The 21,753-nt window shown below is 42.4% G+C and overlaps 2 long non-coding RNA genes across 2 annotated transcripts in view; both read left to right on the top strand.

Annotated features, from left to right (window-relative positions):
* The window catches only part of LOC122461762, a 181,301-nt gene that overhangs the window by 120,763 nt on the left and 38,785 nt on the right, over window positions 1–21,753 (top strand). The gene's annotated exons all lie outside the window — the stretch shown is intronic.
* LOC122461763 lies at window positions 583–8,105 on the top strand. The gene is made up of 3 exons (XR_006283926.1): window positions 583–622; window positions 7,461–7,511; window positions 7,950–8,105. It is a non-coding gene; the product is annotated as an uncharacterized LOC122461763 (long non-coding RNA).

Here is a 21,753-nt window from a genome sequence, read left to right as displayed (position 1 = left end):
TACAATGTGAGTAAGGGTATCAGAATCTGGCCCTATTCAGGTATTTACATAGATTTTAATTGAACCCTTAAGTGCCAGTCTTCCAAAACACTCATGCAAACAGCTAGTAAATGGAAGGCAGCAAACAGGGGAGTCTGAGGAGCGTGTAGGAGGGAGAAAAAACAAAATCAGCATGATCGGGAAAGGCCACATTGCCAATGCCAGCATTGCTCCTGACTCCTCCACCTGCATCCAGACAGAGAACATGACCATGCATGCTTCTACCTGGGTCCTGCTGTGGATTTGCAGAGACTGGCCTGCATTTTCTCCTCATAGAAAGCCAGGCTGAGGAGACCATCCAGTGTATGAGGTGTCTACTGGTAGAATCTCTCAGAAAGCAAGTAGGAGAGCTACAAAAGGTGGTCTAGGCTGATCACCCGCTTCGGCCCTGACGGGGTTAAAACAGCCCTGAAGAGGGCTGTAGCTTGGGAAAGCAGCAAATAGGCTGATTGGGGAAGCAGCCACAGCTGGGCCATGCCCCAATCAGGCCTCAGCTGGCCCTATAAAAAGGCTGCGAGGCAGAAGCTGGTTTACTCTCTCTCTAGCTTTTGAGAGGGAAGGACCTGGCTGCCTGGGACCTGAGGTAGGGCAGCGCTGGGGGAAAGGCAAGTGGGTCTGGGGAGCTCCAGCCTGACAACCCCCCAGGCTGCAGGGCCTTTTGCAGGACTTAAACCAGGTGCTAGGGCTGCAAAGGGACAGCCTGGGGCTAGGCAGAGGCAGCAGGTCCTACCCGCCCCCCCTTGCCGATGGTGAGTGGCCATTACAGGCTGCAGTTGGCCCCAGTGAGCGGGGGCTAAATGATGACTGGCAGTAGGCACTGAGGCAAGATGGGATTAGGGGATTGGGGGTTCCCTGAGGAGGGGAGACCCTGAGAGTGGGGGGATACTGCTAGGGCAGAACCCACAGATAAAGGGGTCTGGGGTCTGGGAGGGACATGCGGGGGGGGGGCTGGCGACAGCACCAGTCTGCAGAGGGTGCTCTGGAGCTGGTAAAAAGAGGTAATTCCTGGACAACCAGCAGGAGGCTCCACAGGGTGAGTCACGCGCTGCTACAAGCATCCATGCATAGGAGGAGTTAATTGAAAACATGCATCTGGAGACCTCCAAGTTTGAGGAAGGAAATCCAGCTGGAGAGGGCTGCAATTGCACTGCCAAGGGAGGCGGAAGCTGCTCCTTCACAGGGAAGAACCTGTCTCCTGGTTACTTCTGGCAGCAGGCAGTGCTCCACTCCTGCTCCCAGAATGCTCCATCCATAAAGATATAAAACAGGTGTGCTGCCCTGGCAATGAGGGATGAGGAATCTTCCCCCAAAGGGGGAAGAAAAGAAGCCCTGTACCCCCAAGCCTGGGTGGATTGTGGCCACCACTCCTAAGAAGAAACAAAAGGTTGTGGTGGTCTGTGACTGCCTTCTAAGGAGAAGGCTACTATCCACAGGCCTGACCTGGCATCCCAGGAGGTGTGCTGCCTGGTGGAGCCTGTATTCAAGACATTATGGAGGGGTTGTCAAAGATCATCTGGCTCTCTGATGACTATCTCATGCCACTCATCCATGTGTGCACTAATGGTGTCACCAAGAGGGCTTTGGCTTCCTTGACCATGGGATCATGTTTTGAGAAGGACTACTGCACAGAGATGGGATCCACCTATCAAGGAAGGGGCAGAGTATCTTTGGATACAGGCTGGCTAAGCTAGTGAGGTGGACCTTAAACTAGGTTCGATGGGGGCAGGAGACTCAAGCCCACAGATAAGTCCAAAACACGGACACCTGGATGAAGGGTCGTAATCTGGGGGAAACATGGGCAAGCACAGCAGGGACAAAGGAGAGATGAAGGATTACAGAGGGGAAATCTAATAGACACCTAAGATGTCTGTATACTAATGCAAGAAGTATGGGGAACAAACAGGAAGAACTAGAAATACTAGTGAATAATCACAATTATGACATAAAGAAAAGGAGTACTTGTGGCACCTTAGAAACTAACCAATTTATTTGAGCATAAGCTTTCGTGAGCTACAAGTGCCACAAGTACTCATTTCTTTTTGCGAATACAGACTAACATGGCGGCTGCTACTCTGAAACCTGTAATTATGACATAATTGGCATCACAGAAATTTGGTGAGATAATTCGCATGACTGGAATATTGGTATAGGAGGTACAGCTTTTCAGGAAGGGCAGCCGGGGGGAAAAGGGAGGAGGTGTTGCACTGTATATCAGAGATGTAAACACTTGTACTGAGGTTGAGAAAGAAGTGGGAGGAAGACCTGTTGAAAGTCTCTGTTTAAGGATAAAAGGGTTTCAAAGCAAGGGTGATGTCATGGTAAATGTCTACTACAGACCATCTAAGTAGGAAGAAGAGGTGGATGAGGCTTTTTTAAACAACTAACAAAATCATCCAAAACACAGGACTTGGCGGTGATGCCCATCGCTGTGATAAGTATCTACACTGAAGAACTACATTGGTGGAGCTGTGCTGCCATATCATTTTAAGTGTAGATGTATCCTGACTCTGGGAGCTGGGGCTTTAAGAAAACTTCCAAATATTGTGTTTAAAATCTTGAGAGTTGTCAACAAAGTAGACATATAAGTCGATCCCATTGACTTAATTGGGATTGTTCACATGAAAAAAATGAAGTACATGTGTATTTGCAGTGTCAAGACACAAGCTATTCAAGTTGCAATGGGGGAGGTTTAGATTGGATATTAGGAAAAACTTTTTCACTAAGAGGGTGGTGAAACACTGGAATGCGTTACCTAGGGAGGTGGTAGAATCTCCTTCCTTAGAGGTTTTTAAGGTCAGGCTTGACAAAGCCCTGGCTGGGATGATTTAACTGGGAATTGGTCCTGCTTCGAGCAGGGGGTTGGACTAGATGACCTTCTGGGGTCCCTTCCAACCCTGATATTCTATGATTCTAAGTGAGATGCTACAATGTGTTCTATAATGTGTTATGATTTTTAAAAACAATTTTCCCAACCTGTAGAGTCTCACTTAGTCAATGAAAATTTTCCATGCAAAGCCGTGACAGGATTGGTCCCATTGTTTTTAAAATGTCTCATACCTACTTCTTAAAACAGCACACTTTGCAGCATCTTTGGATGTGTGGGATTTCATGAAACAGGTTACATTTTTTTATGTGCACAATTGTTGCATGGAGACTAATGTTTCTAAATGAACTGTCATTTCTGTGAAGTACAGAGAGTTTAGTGTGAATAATGGAACAGTGGAATACTTTTCATTTACTTGGTTTAGACAACAGATAACCTATAAAGGGACATGTTAAGTAGGACATCTTGTCTTGGAAAAGTAGAAAGTGCAGTGAAGTTTTTTGAAATGCTCGTTCAAGTTACGAGGGCACGAGACTGACTGGATTTTTTTGCATCTGTCGAGCAGGTCAAGGCAGCTGTTTTTTGATGGAAGTAAGGTTCTCATGTAAACAAGTTACATTTGAAAAACACATGTTTATAAAATAAAGGGAGATGCTTTGTATGTGCCACACATCACTCATCATACCAAGTTGTTTGAAAAATGGCTAAAAACATGGTCCCCTGCAGGGAGCTATTTGCAGTAAGGTTAATAAAGTACCACAGATTGGTAATACATGGAGTAACTCTTCTGGTGAGACTATAAAGAAGAGCCTCAGATTAAAAGAAGGAAGGAATCCATAATTCAACCTTTTGCAGAAAGTCTGGGTGTTTGTCAATTCCAAAATATAAAGATTTATGTATATTTGATTTATGTAGATAGACTAATGATTTTTAAGGTCCCCAGAATACTTAGATAATAAAAAGGGAAAATGGGGGCTTTAATGAAGATCCTAGTTTTCCTGCTTATCTTTTAAAGAAATAGCTTTCTCAACACTTCTTTTTTTAATTAAGTCTTGTGAAATGAATAGTTACTCATTATCCTTATTTTATAGCTGGTGCTACAATGTGGCTTTCCTTTTGTTCCTGTCTTACAAAGACCATTCAGTTATGACCTGGACAAAACAGTAATACAAGCGGCAGAAATCTACAGTGAATTGTATAACACTATGGGTCAAATTATGGCCCTGAGGCTGTCTACATCTGGAGCTAGGGGTGTGATTCCCAGCTCACATAGACATACTCATGCTAACTCTCCTTGCGCTAGTGTGCTCAAAGTAGTCGGGTAGTCATGGCAGTACAGGCAGTAGTGAGCGCCTAGCTGCCTGAGTGCATACCCATGGGGTCCTAGTGAGTTTGTGCTCAGGGCAGCTAGCCTGTGTTGCTGCTCCTGTTATCACAGTTACACTACGGTTTTTAGTGTGCTAGCTCAATGACAGCTTGCATGAGTGTGAATACGCAACCTGGGAATCAAACCCCTAGCTCTGAGTGTAGACATACCCAGACAGTGGGTAGCTGTGGTGCATGTGTGGGCAGTATCAATAGCGTTCAGGTGGTGGACAAAGGAGGCACTGTGGGTTTGATCCTGTTTCCAGTCAATGGATCAAAAATTAACATTATAGAGCAGGATCAATCCCTTTGCATAAGGTCTAATGCCTCCATGGGGAGTGCCTTCCAAAGCAGTGCTTGCTGAACCTGTACTAAAAATGCAGTATGCACTCTCTGTCCCTAGGGCTCTCCAGTCATTAGCTGGTGTACGAGAGAGCCAGGCTGTGGACATGTAGCTGCATAGTGCTGCCAGCAACACTGGTAGGACCCTATCCTTGTATTCTCTAGATCAGAGGGCCTGTGAAAAGCCTTTAAACTCTTGCTCATGCCCTCTGCATTGGGATTAACTTCACCCTGGGAGCATGAGTGGCTTCATTGTGCCTGTGTCTTGCACTGGTGTGCTGAGTTGGGAGGGGCTTCCAGCTCCCTCTCCTTCCCCATTTGCAAACAAGTAGAGGGCTGAGACCACCAAGCACTGACCCCATTGGAATGATGTCAGGCAATATTTAATTTTTTTTACAGTTAGCATTTTTCTGACAGCCTTCTAACTTTTTAACATGCTGTTCATGTACTGTATAGATAGTAATCTCTCTGCCTGAAGAGGCCTTTAAGTGTTTTTCAGACACATATGTGTACTGCTTCCTTTTCTTTCCACAGTGAGCCTCTATTTTGACATTTCTCGGCTCCACTGTACGCTGAGTGATTTATTCCTGCATTTTGTTTTGTCCATGTTTGTTCAATTACTTCTGTCACCCTTACAAACACCATGATTATTCTCCTGCACTTGTTGCATACTATTAATGACTGGTCCCTCCTTTTTCTGTCTGCAGTAAAACTAATGTAGGCAAAATATTAGCCTTACAAGAGAATTGCTGCCCATAAGCTAAAATTCATATACACTAGTGTATAACATTTATGATAAAGCTGCATTAGATTTAGTATAATGTGGTTGCTAGGCAAAGGAAAGATATTAAGGTTATCTGAGGTCAGAACTGGATGTTTAATTAAATTCCTTTTTCAAATCCATCTATCACATTAGAAATAATGAGCTTACACTTAATACCTGTAAAGTGCCTTTTATTTAATGATGAATTAGAATTAAAGGTGTACAAAATATCTTTACAGGTATTTGAAATGTTAGCATACTGGGAATTCCAAACTGGGCCTTTTTAAAAAATAAAATAGCACTAAATCAGAATAATTCTCATTTAGAAATGAGCCCATATTTAAAAGAAATGGTTACTAGATTCCTGTTTCGTTGAAATTACCTGCAAATGGGAAACTTCACGTGCATGAAAATTGGCAAAACTAAAATATTTCTCAAAAATAAATCCACAGTTTCACATAAAACTAATATTACAGTGTTTCTTTTAAAGTTTTCCAGTACAGAAATGTTTACTGCCTCACTTTAACTGTTGGCAGTTAAACCTGGAAATAGCCCTGTCCAGTACTCTCAAACAATAGTCCACACAGACCACCAGTTTTGCAAACTCCCTTCTGCTGCTGTGCAAGCCCCAGGATCACTAAAAGAGAATCCCAGGAAAATGTGTGGGCGTGAAGTGGGGTTTTCTCCAGTATGAAGTGGCATAAAAAGTTGGCCCACCACCAGTTTAGGAAAAAGCTGATACAGTATTTATGGGAGACTCGCTAATCCTCACTTTGTTAAAGCACCTGCTTAGTCATTTGCACACAGGACAGGTCTGTCTCCTTGCACTTCTCAGGAAAGATTTAATAATAGAGGCACTGCTTTAGAGAGGTTCCATGCTTCTAAGGTTATGTCCACACTTGGAGCTGGCAGTGTAAATTCCAGCTGGAGCAGACATATCTGTCTAGGTGTGCTTGAGCTAGTGTCTGAAAATAGCGTGTGTAGCTGTGACAGCGCCAGCAGTGGCAGGAGCTAACTGCCCCAAGTACATGCTTAATGTTTTGGTCAGGATCGTACTCGGACAGTTAGCACCTCCCACCCCACATGGTGCTGTGGCTACACTCTACTTTTAGTGTGCTAGCTTAATCAGACCTAGATGGGTATGTCTCCTCGAGCTGGAAATTACACCACTCTAGGGCAGACTAACGCGCCATGTAGACTAGCCCTTAGTCCACTTGAAAGTATACTAAGCTAAACCACCAGAAGCCTCTTGTAGAGTATGTCTGTGCTGCATTTTAAAGCCTTTGGCAGCAAGTCTCAGAGCCCGGGTCTACAAGGCTCACGCTACGGTGCTAAAAACAGCTACGTAGAGGCTCAGGCTGTTTTTTAGCACTGTAGCATGAGCCCAAGTCTGTAGACCTGGGCTCTGAGACTTGCTGCCACAGGTTTTAAAATGCAGCATAGACACATCTTTAGTGCCAAGGTGCAGTAAAAGTGTACACAGGGGAAGTTTGCACAACATAGCTAGTGTGCTCTAAATTCACACCTTAGCTTTCTGTGCACTAACTTCCTTATGTAGACAAGCCCTACGACTTCACCATTCTACAAAATATACTATAGCCTTTTTACTACTTATGAAGAAAAATAGAGGGTGTGACAAAGTCAGACCTGATAGTTCTGGAAGGGAAGTTGAAGACAGGCATATCAGTCTTAGAATGGTTAAAGCCCTTTTTCCTATGAACTGAAAAAGGTTACCTCAGGTTAATTATGGACACCTGAATCTAATTAAGGGCAGTCTGTGACCTTAAAAAACCTCTTCCAGGGAGATAGAAAAGGGAAGGGATGAGAAACGCGCTGCAGAAGAGTTGTGTGCAGTGAGGGGGGAAAAAGGCTTGTCCTAGGTAAAGAGCAGTTTTTCCTGTAAGAGGAAATCTTGTGTTTGTTTCTGTCTGTGGAGCAGGCCTTAGTTCCCATCACAGCTGGGCCCAAAATGGGTTAGAGAGGGTGGCTGGCAACTGATAGCCAGTATAAGAAGAGGCAGGGGGAGTTAAGCAATGCAAGTTTTCTGTTTAAAGAAGCCTTCTGGGCAGCCCTAAGGTCTATCCTGTGAAATATTGTAAGTAAACCACCATGAAGTATTTACACCAGGCCCCCTCAATGCCAGAGGAAGAAAAGCTGAGCCCTGAGGTGATGAAAGAGGTATGTTGTTACAGGAAACAATATTCTTTACCAGGTAATTGCTCTGTGGAGATTCTGAATTTCCTTTATATTCACTCCCAATGAACAGTGAGCTGACCCCTCTCAGACCACCCAGTCCCACAACCTTCTCCCCCCAGCTAGCATCATTGGAAGGAAGCAGTAGTGTTCATCAGAGTCTGGCATACAAAGAGAAACATCACAGCTAACCAGGGGCAAATAAATTAAAGCACTGGTTTGCCAAAGCCTTATGTATTTACTGAGTCTTTACTGAAGCAAAACGCCCATGGAAATCAATGAAAGATTTCAGAATTAGAACACGAAAAAATACAAATTTGTTTAGCTAGTTCCTCATCAGTGGCCTGTAAATGTTAATTATTAATTCATCTATTTTCTGGTAGATTATCACTCTCCTGTACTTTTTTTTCCTCTTGTAAATAGCATTCCAGCGGCTCCAGCTAGTGAACATCTTTATGATTTCCCAACATCACCACCATTCACTCCTCTCTTCTAGGACTACGATCTGGATACTATTTTAGCTCTGTTGGCATGACGACATTCCACCGCAAGCAGAAATAAGGAAGTCTTCACAGAAGTAAAGAGGCAAGTGAAAATTGAATGAAAGGCAAATTACAATACCACAGTTAACTGTAATGGAAAGCATTTATTTCTATGTAATGGGGTATTCACTTACTGTAACTTGGGCCAAGACATTTTCTCCACCATTGGGATTATTTTTTAAAAAGCTATCTAGAACTGGAGAAGTCTTGGAGGATTTGGGAGAAGAGAAGACCAAATATAATATAGTACCAGTTTTCAAAATCTAAAATCAAAGCGTTCCGAGCAATTATCTGGAAAATCTCATTTTAAATTCTGAGTAAATTAATAGAATGGATATTAGACAAACTCTGAAGCCCCATAATAAACTCCAACTGGAGCTATAAGGAGCAAGTCAGGCCAAACTTCACTGAAATAAATACAGCTTTAGGCAAAATGTAAAATATAATTAAATTCATCTTGGCTTGGATAGAAAACTGGTTGAAGAATTGTAAAATTGAAGGGTCATGGGCAGCTATGTGTCAAGTCTGAGGGTGGTGATTCAGGAAATTTTGTTTTTTCTGAAAGGAGAAAAAGAGGTAAGTTAAAATCACAGATACTTAAAACCCATCCTATATCCTATTGCTGACTGAGCTGTAAGGACATCATTTAAGTGCTTTTATCCCAGTGGTGCCCATTCCCTCTCCAAGATCCCATGTTCAGAGGGGGAACTAAGGAAAAGAGAAGCTAAGTGACTTGCCTAGGTTAACTCTGCGGTGGAGCAGGGACTCAAACCTGGGTCTCCTACATACCAGGCTAATGCCCCAACTACCAGGCCCTCAGTCCTCTCCATATTTAAAAATAGTGAAAAGGTCACAAAGAGGTAAGGAATACAGAATCCTCCCACAGCAATATTTCTAGAAGAGAGCCCTGGGACATGTAAACTCTGCCCAGTTCCCATCTTGGGGTTCCCTCTAAATACTTTTCTCAAGGCCCCATGGTATAAACTCTGCTGTTCCCCAAGAACAGGTAGATGCATAACAGATGAGGCTTCTTCCAGCTGGCTGCCTCTAGGAGCTCCATGAATGGAGTTTCCACTATACAGAGGTGGCCATTGAAAAGGTAATTCAAGCTGGGGCTGTATCACTTGCTCAGGAGGATTCCCACTGAGTCCAAGCAATGATGCACATCCCTGGCTCCCAATTTCCCCCTCACACAGAGGGGTATTCTTGGATCTGCAGCAGGTGCTTGGGGATGTTCCTGAAGTGTGAGCCAACATCTTCATCCTCAGGAGGGGTGAGATTTGTGCAGCAAGGTTCCCCTCTCAGCCCATATTTATGGGGAACTTCCCCATGCTGCTGTCGGGCTGCCAATCAGCACTGGCCAGCAGCACCTCCATTAACCCCTTTGTTGCTGGGCCAGCATGGGGTATGTACACCCCATGAAAGGGAGATAGTTGGAGAGTAGTAATATTGAAGATATGGATGATGGTTGAAAAGGGGAAATATTATGAAGAACTGGTTGAGATTTTGTCTCCTTTCTCATCAAAGACATATAGCCCCTATTCAACACAGTAGTGTGAAGCCTCAGGATCTTGCTTGCCTCTTGCTAAGCTTGGATGACCAAGCAGCATCAATTCTAAAAATGTCTTCTTCCACCTCGCTAGGAAATTTTGTCCCTTTCTCCCAGACAGTGACCCATGCATTTGTCACCTCCAGATGAATTGTTGTAATTCACTGTATTTTGAAGGTGAGTGCATAGATGATGCATAAGCTCTACCTGGTACAGAATGCAGCTGCCCACCTTTTCTGTGACTTAAGCCACTATGAGCACATCAGGCCCATACTCAAGTCCCTCCACTGGCCCCCAGTCAGCTTCTGACACCAGTTGAAGGCTTTGGTTCTAATCTTCAAAGCTATTAATGGATCAAGCCACACCTTCATCGAAGACCAAATTTTGATCTGTGAACCACAGCAACAGCTGCACACCTCTGGGACAATGCAGCTCACAAAGCACAGGACAAAGTGTTACCCCTGAGAGCATTCTGTGCCTAAAAATTCTGTGCACAATATTTTAAAATTCTGCAAGTTATATTTGTTAATAAATAAATGCAGAGGCTCCAGCATGGCAGCGGGGAGCACAGGCCACTGGCTGCACAAAGGAGGGAGATCACCCTGCAGCGCCCCCCACCCCTGAGACACAGACTCAGTGGTGAGGTTGCACCCGATCCTGGCACAGCATAAGGCCTGGGCCTGCCCCAGAAACACCCTGGGGCCCTGCCCTGCTGCACCAGGTATGGAGCAGGTAGGCTCAACCAGGCAAGATCCAAGTGTGAAGGGGCTCAGTGTGGGGGATCCAGATGTGGGATGAAAGTGTTCTGTGTGGGACAATCTGGGTACAGGCAGCTCAGTGGGGGGGGGGGGGGGGTGTAGGCTTGGGGGGGATCAGGATGCACAGAAGCTCATGGGGGGGGGGGGGGTTCCAGGTGCAGGGGCAATGGGATTCTGTGGGGGCTTCCAGGTGAAGGTGTTTGGGGCTCAGGGGAGGGGTCCAGGTATGGGGGGCTCAGCTGGGATCTGGATGCTGGGGGAATGGGGCTTGGTGGGGTTGGGGGTCTGGATGAAGCTAGTTGGAGGTTAGTGACATGGGGGTCTGGATATGGGGGCTCAGGATGGTGCAGGGGAGTGGTGCTCATCAGTGTTGGGGTTGGAGTGCAGGAAGCTCAGTGGGGGTGGTCTGGGTGCAGGGGTGGGGGTCTAGAGGCAGGGGGGCTGGGTGCAGGGGTGTACTAGATGCAGAAGTTAAGGTTCAGTTGGGTGGGATTGGGGTGTTCCGGATGTACAGGGTGAGGCTTGGTGGGGGTATCTGGGTATGGGAGGTGCAGATGCACAGGGTTGGATGGATGGATGGGGGAGCAGCTCCCCATACAGTGACCCCCTCCTCCAGCAGCTGAGAAGCGTTGGAGGCAGGAAGCAGGGGATGGCTGTAGCAATGAAAGAAAACCTATGCAGCTTTGTACTGCACATGGCAAGACATTTTGCCAAAAAGCATGGCCCTTCTCTATACATATCACATAAGATGGTCCCTGGGACACAGAGTACAGCACATGGCCCTGCAGCATCTGAAAAATTAGGAGAAATTTGAGAGAATTCAAAGAGCAGCAAACAATAATTAAAGGCCTGCAGAGATTGATGTAGTAGGAAAACTATTAAAAGGACTAAATATAGTTGCCCCCAAACGTTTTACATATGGAGCTGAAAATTATGATCTAGTGATATTTGCCATGTTCTCTCCATATTATGTACTTTTACTAAATATCAAGGCACAAACTTCACTTGACCAACAGGATAAAGAAGAAAACAATTCATCTCCCTTACTAGTAAATCAGGTAATTCAATTCTTTTCTTTTCTGAAAGCAGCAAAAGATCATAGTCCTAGAAGAGATGAGTGCATGATGATGATGATGTTGGGAAATCATAAAAATGACTTGGATCATCTTTGCCCATGTGAAAGAGTGAAGTGGAAGTTAATAGGGATGAGGTCCTGAGGTCCCTTCCAACCCTGATATTCTGTGAATAATATGAATTAGTACAGAAAGGGGTGTAGTCTTTCCCCCTTGCAGAGAGGGATTAGGAGCTCAGCCCCAGAAACCCAATGATCTTTGAGACCAACTCTGATCTCCAGGAATCTAAGACTGGCAAAGGGCCATCTATAAGCCATGTAGTCCCTCTTCTGTGATATCCCCCCAGTCCCCTCATCAGTGCAGTTCCTTAATTAGGAGCAGTAACTGTTATCGCGGTAGGCACTGGTTTTCTGGGGCACTAACTCATTTCCCTCAAAAGCTGCTCTGGAACACACAAGAGTAAATCATTTCACTTTGGTCTTTGTTCCTTTCCTAAGTTTGTCATTTAATCAATAACATAACTCCTCTAGTAATGTATTTGTAAGCCTAAAGGTGAGACCGCTGAGGTGAGACCAGGATTTATACATATGGTTAAAGCAAAATAGATTTTGATTTTTATATAGCACCATTCATACACAGGGTAAAGCATATTGACTTCTTGTTGACTGGTATGTGAAAAGATAATAAACTAGCAGTACTATATAAAATACGGAGACGTTAACAAAATTTTAGTCTCTTGGCATCAGATTATGTCCTTTGACAGGACCTTAAAACCTCTCTGGAGCGGAAACAATAGGTTCACTTTAAAAAAAAAAAAAAAAAAAAAAAAAAAGTTGGAAGTACTCCAGGCCTCTGCAGTTTGAGGCAGTTTTAGTCACTAAAAAGAAAACAAAGGTGAAACATCATTGCTTTTCAGCCCATGAGCCCAATTAGCACACAGCTGCGGCCAAAGTGACATTAGCTACTCTGTGTGTGTGTGTGTGTGTGTGTGTATATATATATAGATAGATAGATAGGTAGATCTGTCTATATCTCCTGTATGGATGTGGCCCACGTAACACAGAGAGAGCTGGATATGAGGCCCATAATGGTAAATAGGTTGAGAACCACTGCATCAGACTAATCAGAAATTTAATTCTGAGTGTTTCACCTTTTCTGGATCCCTTTTCTAAAATGACTGTTGCAGAAAAATGTGCAGAACACTAGCAGAAATCCTTCAGATGACAAAAAAATTAAGATGTTTAGAGAGAAATGTAATTTTTGCCATAATGCAGCCATTTCTGTCACCTTACCATCACAAATCTAGGTCTACATCAGCTACTTCTGGTCTCCAACTCTACACTTAAAATTTTTGCTGGTATAACTATTTCAGTTAGGGACTGTTAAATTTTTACCAGAATAGCCCTAGTGTAGCTACAATTATATTGGTATAAAGATGCCTTGTACAGTTATTCCCCTTCCTGTATGGTAATAGTTAAACTATATAGTGATATACCTTCAACCACACTAATGAGGTTGTACTGCTTCAGTTATATTGGTGTAGTTAAAGCAATACAATTTTTCTAATGTAGACAAGATCTTAGGAACTGAGCAAATACAGACAGACCTCACAAGTGCTGTGCATTTTACCAATGCCCTGTGAAAGCAACTACACAGGGCCATAACTCCATACCACAGCTAGAAAAAAAAAATTGGTTCTTTGGTGGTCGAATTTGAACTCAGGACTTCGTGCACCACAATGGAAACACTTCTCCCTTGAACTGCAGGGAGTGCCTCCTCTCGCTTGTAGAAGTCGTAGGTTCTTATCCTCTTATGTGAACCAGCTCTAAAAGGGGAAGCAACATACACTTGGCCAGTGTGTTACACTTATGTGCTTGGGTCTTTTAATCCAGCTTTTTCTAGAGGCATAACATTTATTTTTCTTAGAGTGCTTTTACAAAAAGGAGAGAGTGTGCGTGGGGGCTGAGAGACTCATCTCCAGCCATGGTCACTGTCTGGACTTGCTCAGCATTTGCCACAAAGCTGTCATAAATAGTAGTAACTTCTCAAAACTCCTCGGATAGAATAACTACAAATCACTTATTCCCATGGGGGTGGGTAAGAAGGGAGAAGAATCCCCAGGCTTCTCCTCTGGAAAAGCCTTAATTACATACCACCTTACTGCTTCTTACTCTGTTATAGAAATGTCAGCTCTGTCAAACATTCACCACTGATTCTGTTTCAATTAAAAAAAGTAGAGATGTTCCTTTTAATTTGCTTAATTAAAAATGTTATAATCACTCAAAAGAAAAACAGATTTCCTTACCCATCTTATTCTTTTCCATTATCAACCTCATCTACCATAGAATATATTTTCCATACTGTTTGGTGTGCAAAACGCTATTCCTGAATGAGTGCCACATTTGCATCCTCGAGCTCTGGCTATTTAGCTTTAGGTACTATTTAGACATTCTTTTGAGAGTGTAAAGAACATTTTGACATTTTTCCCAAAACCCTTTGGGCTGAAGATACTGATAATTAATGACATATCCAAAGTGTGAGCTCCCACCCCATTGTATAGGAATGGAATGATTTTGTTCTTTTATTCTCAGTAACTGTGTGTATTAAACCGAGCCACTTGAAACAGTACTAATTAGCCCACAGAAGCACGGAAAGATTTTCTAGAGATATGTTTTTCTTGCTCAGAGAATAAAAGGTGTGCAAAGTTGACACCAGTCAAATTAATTGTATGGCTGTTTTGCTGACTTATTATTGTAGTAAACTAATATAAAAGAGTATAACTGATATCACATTTTAAATTAAGTCTCCTGGAATTGCATTTAGTGCTGTATTTTGAAAGGTGACCTCTAAATGAATTGTTGAGTTTACGGTGTTAGACTCTAGTAAGTGCTGAGTATAAGTGAGTTAGAATTAACAAACATTTTTTTTGTGGTGGCAGTAAAACAGCGATTTCAAGCTTTGCTTTTAGGGCTGGGCTTCTCAAAAGAAACTAAGGGAGTTGGAGATGGTGCCTTGAGCGTCCTTGAAAATCCCAATTCTCTGTCATTACTTGAGTTCATTTAATAGCAAGATATGTTCTTGTGTGGGCATAATATAATTCTCACATGCACAGTAGTTTTGATACTTGATACAAATCTATTTGTAAAATACATGTATTTTTGAGTTGGCTGAGTGAAGCAAGGTCTAACGTTCAACTTGATGACATTTCTTTGTAACACAATCTGGTGAGGGGGAGGCGGAGGAGTGGAGGAAGTAGGAACCCACAGAGGGCAGGGGTAGAGGTATTGGGGGTGGGGAAGGGGAACAGGGACCTGCAATGGGGTAACTGTATGAATGTGGAGATAGGCAGGGGAACATGAGGAATGGGAGGGGCAGGGACCAGGAGTGGGGGAATGGAAATGGGGAGTGGGAAACTGGGGGGAACATAGAGGCCCTGCCATAGGAGGAATGGGGCAGCACACAGAGCCCTTGGCATGGGGGAGAGAAATAGGAGAGCATACAGAGGCCTGGGCATGGAAGGGATGGGAAAGATGAGGCAGGGCACACAATCCCTGTCAAGGTAGGGAAAAGGGGGATTCGGAGCCTTCCAGCCATGGGGGAAGGATATGTAAAGTGTCTTTTTGCTTGAGAAAGAGAAGGTGAAGATGCTTGATGCACATTCCAGTTTTTTATGCTCTCATGTAAAACTAGCATGTGGCATGTTACAAAGATAATGTTTCTCTTATGTCATTAGTACAGTAGTATTTAGAGCCATTGCCAAGCTCCACAGACATCGTAATTGTCCAGGAATCAGTAACCGTGTGAAATGAGCTTGCTCAGCTGCAAATCAGCTAGTGAGGAAATGGTTCACAAAGGCTGGAATGTGAGGCAATGGGACTTGCATGTTGATAATAGGCACAGTGTTAACACTGTTTTTATACAGCTGGTTGTTCCCAAGTAGGTGGCAACAGATGCTGTGTTCCACCATCTTCTTTCTCCATGGAAACGCCACCTTCAACTCCAACCACTTTGAATTCACCCATTGACTTGTACAAAGATTTTGCATTAGACATATCAGGATTCTAAACATACTCAGAAGCCGCCTGTGTTTTTATAGTGCAGTTTGAGGAGGATTAGGTAAACAAACTAATTACCCAAATACTTTAGAGTCTGTCCTACTTTAAACTTGTCTTTTGCACTTGAGAGGGCAATTATTTTGTACCAGGCTTCTTACGTACAGGTGTGTGATGTTTTCATGCTGAAACCTGAAACCCACTGAAACTTTCTCAATTTTGTTACAAACCTGTAACTTGGGGCAGGTTAAATGTTTGCCGAGATACGTGGGCTTTGTGGTGAACCTGCACTGAATATTGAGTGAACACATGAAGACTTGTAGTTTCCATAGTGCCTTTCCTGTGTGAATCTTGAAGTGCTTTAGGTAGGGATGATTATCCCCATTTTGCAGCTGATGAAACTGAAGCACAGAGAGGCTCATAGTGGGGATTAATGATTTTGCCACCCCTAGGCCCTGAAATAATTGCTGCCCCCATATGAACTTGTTTTAGTTTTTTTACAAATTCGTTTGAACTAAAATCTAAATATCATTAAAATGAACATTTTACAAGTTTTATTATAATAAAATTACAAGTAGATCAAATATTTTTTTATTTTATGTAGATACAATAAAAGAAATAAGTATGTGAATAGTAAGTAGTTACATTTGTTTACACCTACAATTTTGAGCGGCAAACTTATTAATTAATTCTGTATAATCCAGAGAAGTTGTTAGATCCTTTTCAGTTGTCAGGAGAAAGGGAGTTTAATTTTTCTTCACTGAGATTAGCCCTCAAATAGTGGCTTTTTTTTCTTTTTTCACCCTTTTCATTTTCCCTTTCTTTTTGTATAGCATTTTTTTTTTAAACTGAGAACTGCTTAATTTCTTCCAGTCATATTATTAACTCTTAGGATTGTCACGAGTATGTTTACTAAATGGTGTCACGCCATCATTGGTGGATTCAATATACGCTATGATTGGTAGAATCGCGGCATCACTGATGCTTCAGTTTGGTGCTCAGTTACAATATGAACAAACAACGAATCAGGCATCTGACAGACAGTGGGCTTGTGCAAAAATGCTGCTATTATAAATTTGCCTCCCCTGCAAATTTGCTGGCCTAGACCTTGTCGGCCTAGGCGATAATACGCCTTTGGGCTCAAGGCCTGATCCAATGCCCCTGAAGTCAGTGGAATTCTCTTCAATGGACCGTGGAGCAGGCTCTAAGTAAGGGTGGTCAGAATTTTTTGGACAAAACACTTTTTTGTGGGAAGGTGCCAGTTTGTCAAAACTGAAATTGTTCATGAGACGGCGTGAGTTTAGATTAATCTACCAACTGGAAGAAAGTTTCAAAATTATTCAGATGGCTCTTTCTGACAATTTTATGAAAGGAAGTTTTATTTTTTAGTTTGAAATGACTTTTTTTCTTTCAAAATTTGTTAATTTTTGGTTAATACTTAAAAGTGAAAACTCAAGCAAGGTGGCTGGGTAAAAGAGATTTTTTGCAATTTCAGCAGGTTTTTTAGAGGGTTTTATGTCCCGATTTAGGAAGGGAAATTTTTTGGAAATCTCAAATTCTTAGGGGACAGGAAAACCATTTCCCACCCAGCTGTAGTGCTCAGTGACTTGGCCATACTCTCACATAAATCAGTAGAAGAGTGAGAAACAGAACCCATATCTCCTGTCTGTCTCCTATTCCAATCAGTTGGCATTGCTGCCTCCCTTAAGTATCTTTTAAGTGTCTTCATCATAGCTGCTAGTTTTATTCCTTCATACCTGCTAAGTCTCTCTAGTGCTGCTATCTCCCCAAAACCCTACTGCTTCCAAATTTTGGAATCTTTGGATACGAATGAATGTTGCAGCACAGCCTCCTCAGCCAGTGCTCTAGATCACTGGCATCCTTAGCTGGGATGAACCATTGTTGCTGAAAGCACAGTTGGCATCTGTGGCCCCTGGTTAACAAGCCCCACATTGAACCAGGACTGAGAGTAGAGCAATATGAGCTAGGGAGGCCCCGCCCCTCAACAGGTGCAAGGCATATTTGCAGGGGAGGAACACTTGAAAAGGGTGAAATGAGCTGCATGTGGCATAAGGAAGGAAGGCTAGCTAATGTGGATAGCTGTGACAAGACTGGCAAAGTTTTGTAAAGGCTGCTCTAGCAGAAGGGACTTGGATTCTCTCTCCTGCCCTTCTTTGGGAGCTGAAAGCCCTAAGAGAGAGTGACTGACTGAACAGGACAATCGGGAGTCTGCTAAGCCAGCAACCATGCCCCAAACTGAGGCATTTCAGACTGGTGGGAAGTGATCTGGGGGAAACAATTAGGGGTTGCTCAATTACTGAGCCGAATGCTTTAGTAAACCCCTACGGCCCTGGGTTGGACCTGGTGTAGTGAGTGGGCATGGGTCCTCCTAACTTGCCATGCTCCCTGTTCCTCCCCCCACCTTTGTAGCGACTGAGCTCTGATTGCTGTAACCAGAGGGAATAATTGGAGCACGAGGGGGTGATTAGTGATCCCAGAGGGGGTCTCAGCTACAGACTCAGACTGGCCAAAGCTGTAAGTCTGACCACTAGGTCAGCTGGTCATCAGGCCTTCCTGCTACAGCATCACAATAGTCAGTCTGGAATGGCTGCCCACAGAGAATCCACATTTGGCAAACAAGCACAAGATTTATTTTCCTCCTAGATCAGCAGGGGAATTCACTGCATAAAATGAAAGGGGAATTTCCCCTGTTCTCCTACACCTGGTACTAAATATTTAAACAAAGCCTTTACATAAGAGCAAAGTAGATCTGGCTCCAATACCCACCTGCCTCAGAGAACTGCCAAACCTTTACAATCTGGGTAGGGAAGAAAATCAGTCACTTACAGTTAGCAAATAAAAGCTACTCCTGCCAAATATGCTTGTGCTTGTTACACTACTTTTGTTAAGGCACATGAGTTTTGTTATTTGCCTCATGCTCCATTGCATTGAAATTATCCGAGTCTTTAGCATAATGGAGCTAACTTAAATAAATAACTTAAACAGAAAAATCCTGATTTTTATGGATATGCTATAAATTGTAACCGGTTTCTACCATCTCTACTGTGTTGACATAATGGTATAATGATAACATTGCCAGCTGGGCCAACTTAATTGCTACTAGCATTTTGAGAAATGATGGTGAAATTGGCAAAAGGAAAAATAAGAAAAACTTGACAAAATATGTTTGACGCTTGGACAGTAGGTTAATGACAATTACACCAGAAGAAGGAGTGTAGAGTACAGAGACAAATAGATTATTCTCTAAGATGGCGGGGTCGCGGGGGAGGATAGGGGAGAGAGACTGACAAACCCCTCAGTATCCCTATTTGGAAAAGTCTAATTAGTGATGGCTTTACAGAATGTCCCTGTCTTCATCCCCTTTTCATGTGTTATCATACCAAAGTAGGGGCGAGTAGTAATAAGAAAGCAAGCATAGGGGACAGTACTAGGAAGGAACACTATCTAATAGTTAGAATTTGAAACTGGGATACTGCATTGCAAAATGTACTTCATTCTTTTATTTAGTTTTGAATACTGAGTTAGAGCCAGTGATGGTCTTGTGGCTAACACTAAGGACCAGGGACCAGATCTTTAAAGGTATTTAGCTGCCCTAATGAAACAGATAGGTGCTTAGGGGGATTTTCAGTAGGTGCCTATCTGCAGCTCTGGGTACCTAAAAATATTTTAAAAATTGATCCTGGATGTCAGTTGATGTGGATACTACCTCTAGGTCTGCCATGGGCTTGTTATGTGACCTTTGGCAAATCATGAGTTTAAATTCTCTGCATCTTAGTTTCCCCATCTGAAAAGTGATGGGGATTGTAATGTTTACCCACCTTAGTTTAAAAAAAAATATGCTCAGCTCCTTGGATGAAAAGCACTCTACTGTGTAAATACAAATTATTATTGTGCCTGGTTGTGGAGCCTTCACTCATCGTGGCAGGACACTTACTCAGGCAAGTAGTTCCACTGAGGTAAACAGGATTTCAGCGGGACTACTCTTTGTGAAAGCTAAACACATGAGTAAGTCTTTACAGGATCAGGGACTATACAGCTAAGTGCTCAGCGGGGTAAGTAAGGACTCCACAATCTGGCCCTATATTGTTAATTACATATAAAAATCTGTTTAACAAAACGTTGAGGTTGTGGAGGGAAGCACTCAAAAGTTCAGAAATGCCATAATTAGGGTTGCCTGTGCAATCTTCATTTTTCCCCTTTGTGGGTGTGTGTGTGTACACATTATGATACTGCCATTAATTATATGATCACATACTACTTTTTCTATAGAAAAATACTGCTGCACTTTGGTATCCCTTCAGTTCTCATCCTGGATCTTATAAATACATGGTCATAAAACAATGAGGAAGAAAGTGTGACAAAGGAGGAAGAGTTTCATACCCTTTATCAAACAAACCTGGTTCCCTGCATGAACTGATGATTGCTGGTACACTCTGATATCCCTCCAACATTTATTCTTGATCTTCTTAGTACATTGATGCTTTAAAAAAAAAAAAAGTACACAAGTGTGCCAAGGAAAGAGACATGCTATTGAAAGGGCCTGTATGTAGTTTTATTGCTACAACTCAGGGGTATTAATAATGCTTCTTGCTTATGCACAAATCATGGCATCTTTCAGAGTTAGTTGGAAGATATGTTTGCAGTTAAAAGGCATAAACCTCCTTCTCCAAAACAGAAGTTCCTGACTATGGAAGAAGGAAAACCAAACTACAGATTTGGTGATGGTTTACCTCTTCCATCATGCTGGGTTGTACTGCAGCAGAAACTTTGAAACCTATGAAGATGTGTTTATTAAAAATGGCTTTAGGAAGCAATTCTGTATCAAACCCTGGCACAAATAACCACCCGAGCCCCCAAGAAAGGACTCAGACAGGCACAAATTATGTCCTTGTTAAAGAACATTGTATACTTAATATTATTTCCATAAATGACACTAATTATTTTACAGAAATAAGTCAAAGTAATTATTATTGTATTTATGGACAATTCACCATATGCAGAAAGAACATCTGATTCCCCTACAATTTGTGCACTTGATGGAGTTTAATTTGTATTCATCTTATGCAGTTTCTGAATCCCCTTTCCTAATAGCAATTACTGTAGATATTATTGTGCCTCTTGGTAATAGAACAGGGCATGGGAAGTCCCTGATGGCTGCAAAATTTAAAAACTATTTTCCATTTATGTTTATTACTATGTGATCTACAGTGCAATCTAATAAATCCTGAGACCAACAATGACATCTACATTACAGCATATAAAATTGTCCACTTTGTCCTTGGTTGCGATAGTTTTAAGAAAAGAAAATATTTCTCTCCAAGCAAGATATTATTATTCTCATTTCAACTGGCTAGTGCCCCAAATATTACGCTAGATACTCTTATGGTTCTTTAAAGGATTACAAGTATATTTTGACAAGATCTTTACTCCTGGAATTACTAATGGCATGCTAATTACATTAGAGGCTGACCATGTACAACCAATAAAGCTGATTAAGATAACCCTTTTTCCTATTGAAAATGATAACCAGCTTTCAAAATAATATTATAATACTTGTTTAGGAAACATTGTTAATCTGCTTGGTGTTTAGTCTGTTTAACAATGAGATTAGTTCAAAATTCTCTAGGGCAGAGCTTAAATCATTATTTATATCATTTTTGGAAAACAACTTTTCTTTTTATTAATTTGCATTCCTTAACAGTGATGTTGGCTTCAGTGACTGAATTTCTCCATTCTACAGTACGTGTTTTATCTGATTTGATTTTTTTCAATGTGTTTGCATTCTGTTTGTTATATGAGATGGCAGCACATCAAGATTTTCAACTCCTGTTAACAAGTCTAAAATCTAATGGAGCCTAATTCAATGGAAATTCCGTTTCTGATAGCCAGAGAGCTTCTTTGGAATTCTTTGGTTTGATGTAGTTCAACTGGAACCTGATACTGAATCAGCAGATGAAAATGCCTCTCTTGACCATAGGTACCTCTCTCCTTGCTTTGGCTCCATTTCCCCTCTACTAGCAGAATACTGAGATATGCCATGCCATGCAATGTGACTGACAAAGGCAATGTTGTATAGTATGAACTGAGCATACGCTAAGAAGAAGAACATTAGCATCACTGGGCAAAACAGCATAGAGAAAACAATGTTTATGCTGAATCTATGAAAAGTGAAAAATTTGGCATATTGCCCCCTTACTCCCCAACTCTTTCATGTGGCAAGATGTTTTTTACC

The sequence above is a fragment of the Chelonia mydas genome, chromosome 9 (assembly GCF_015237465.2).
Source record: "Chelonia mydas isolate rCheMyd1 chromosome 9, rCheMyd1.pri.v2, whole genome shotgun sequence".
In the NCBI taxonomy this organism is placed as follows: Eukaryota; Metazoa; Chordata; order Testudines; family Cheloniidae; genus Chelonia; species Chelonia mydas.
This window is presented reverse-complemented; position numbering and strand designations above follow the sequence as displayed.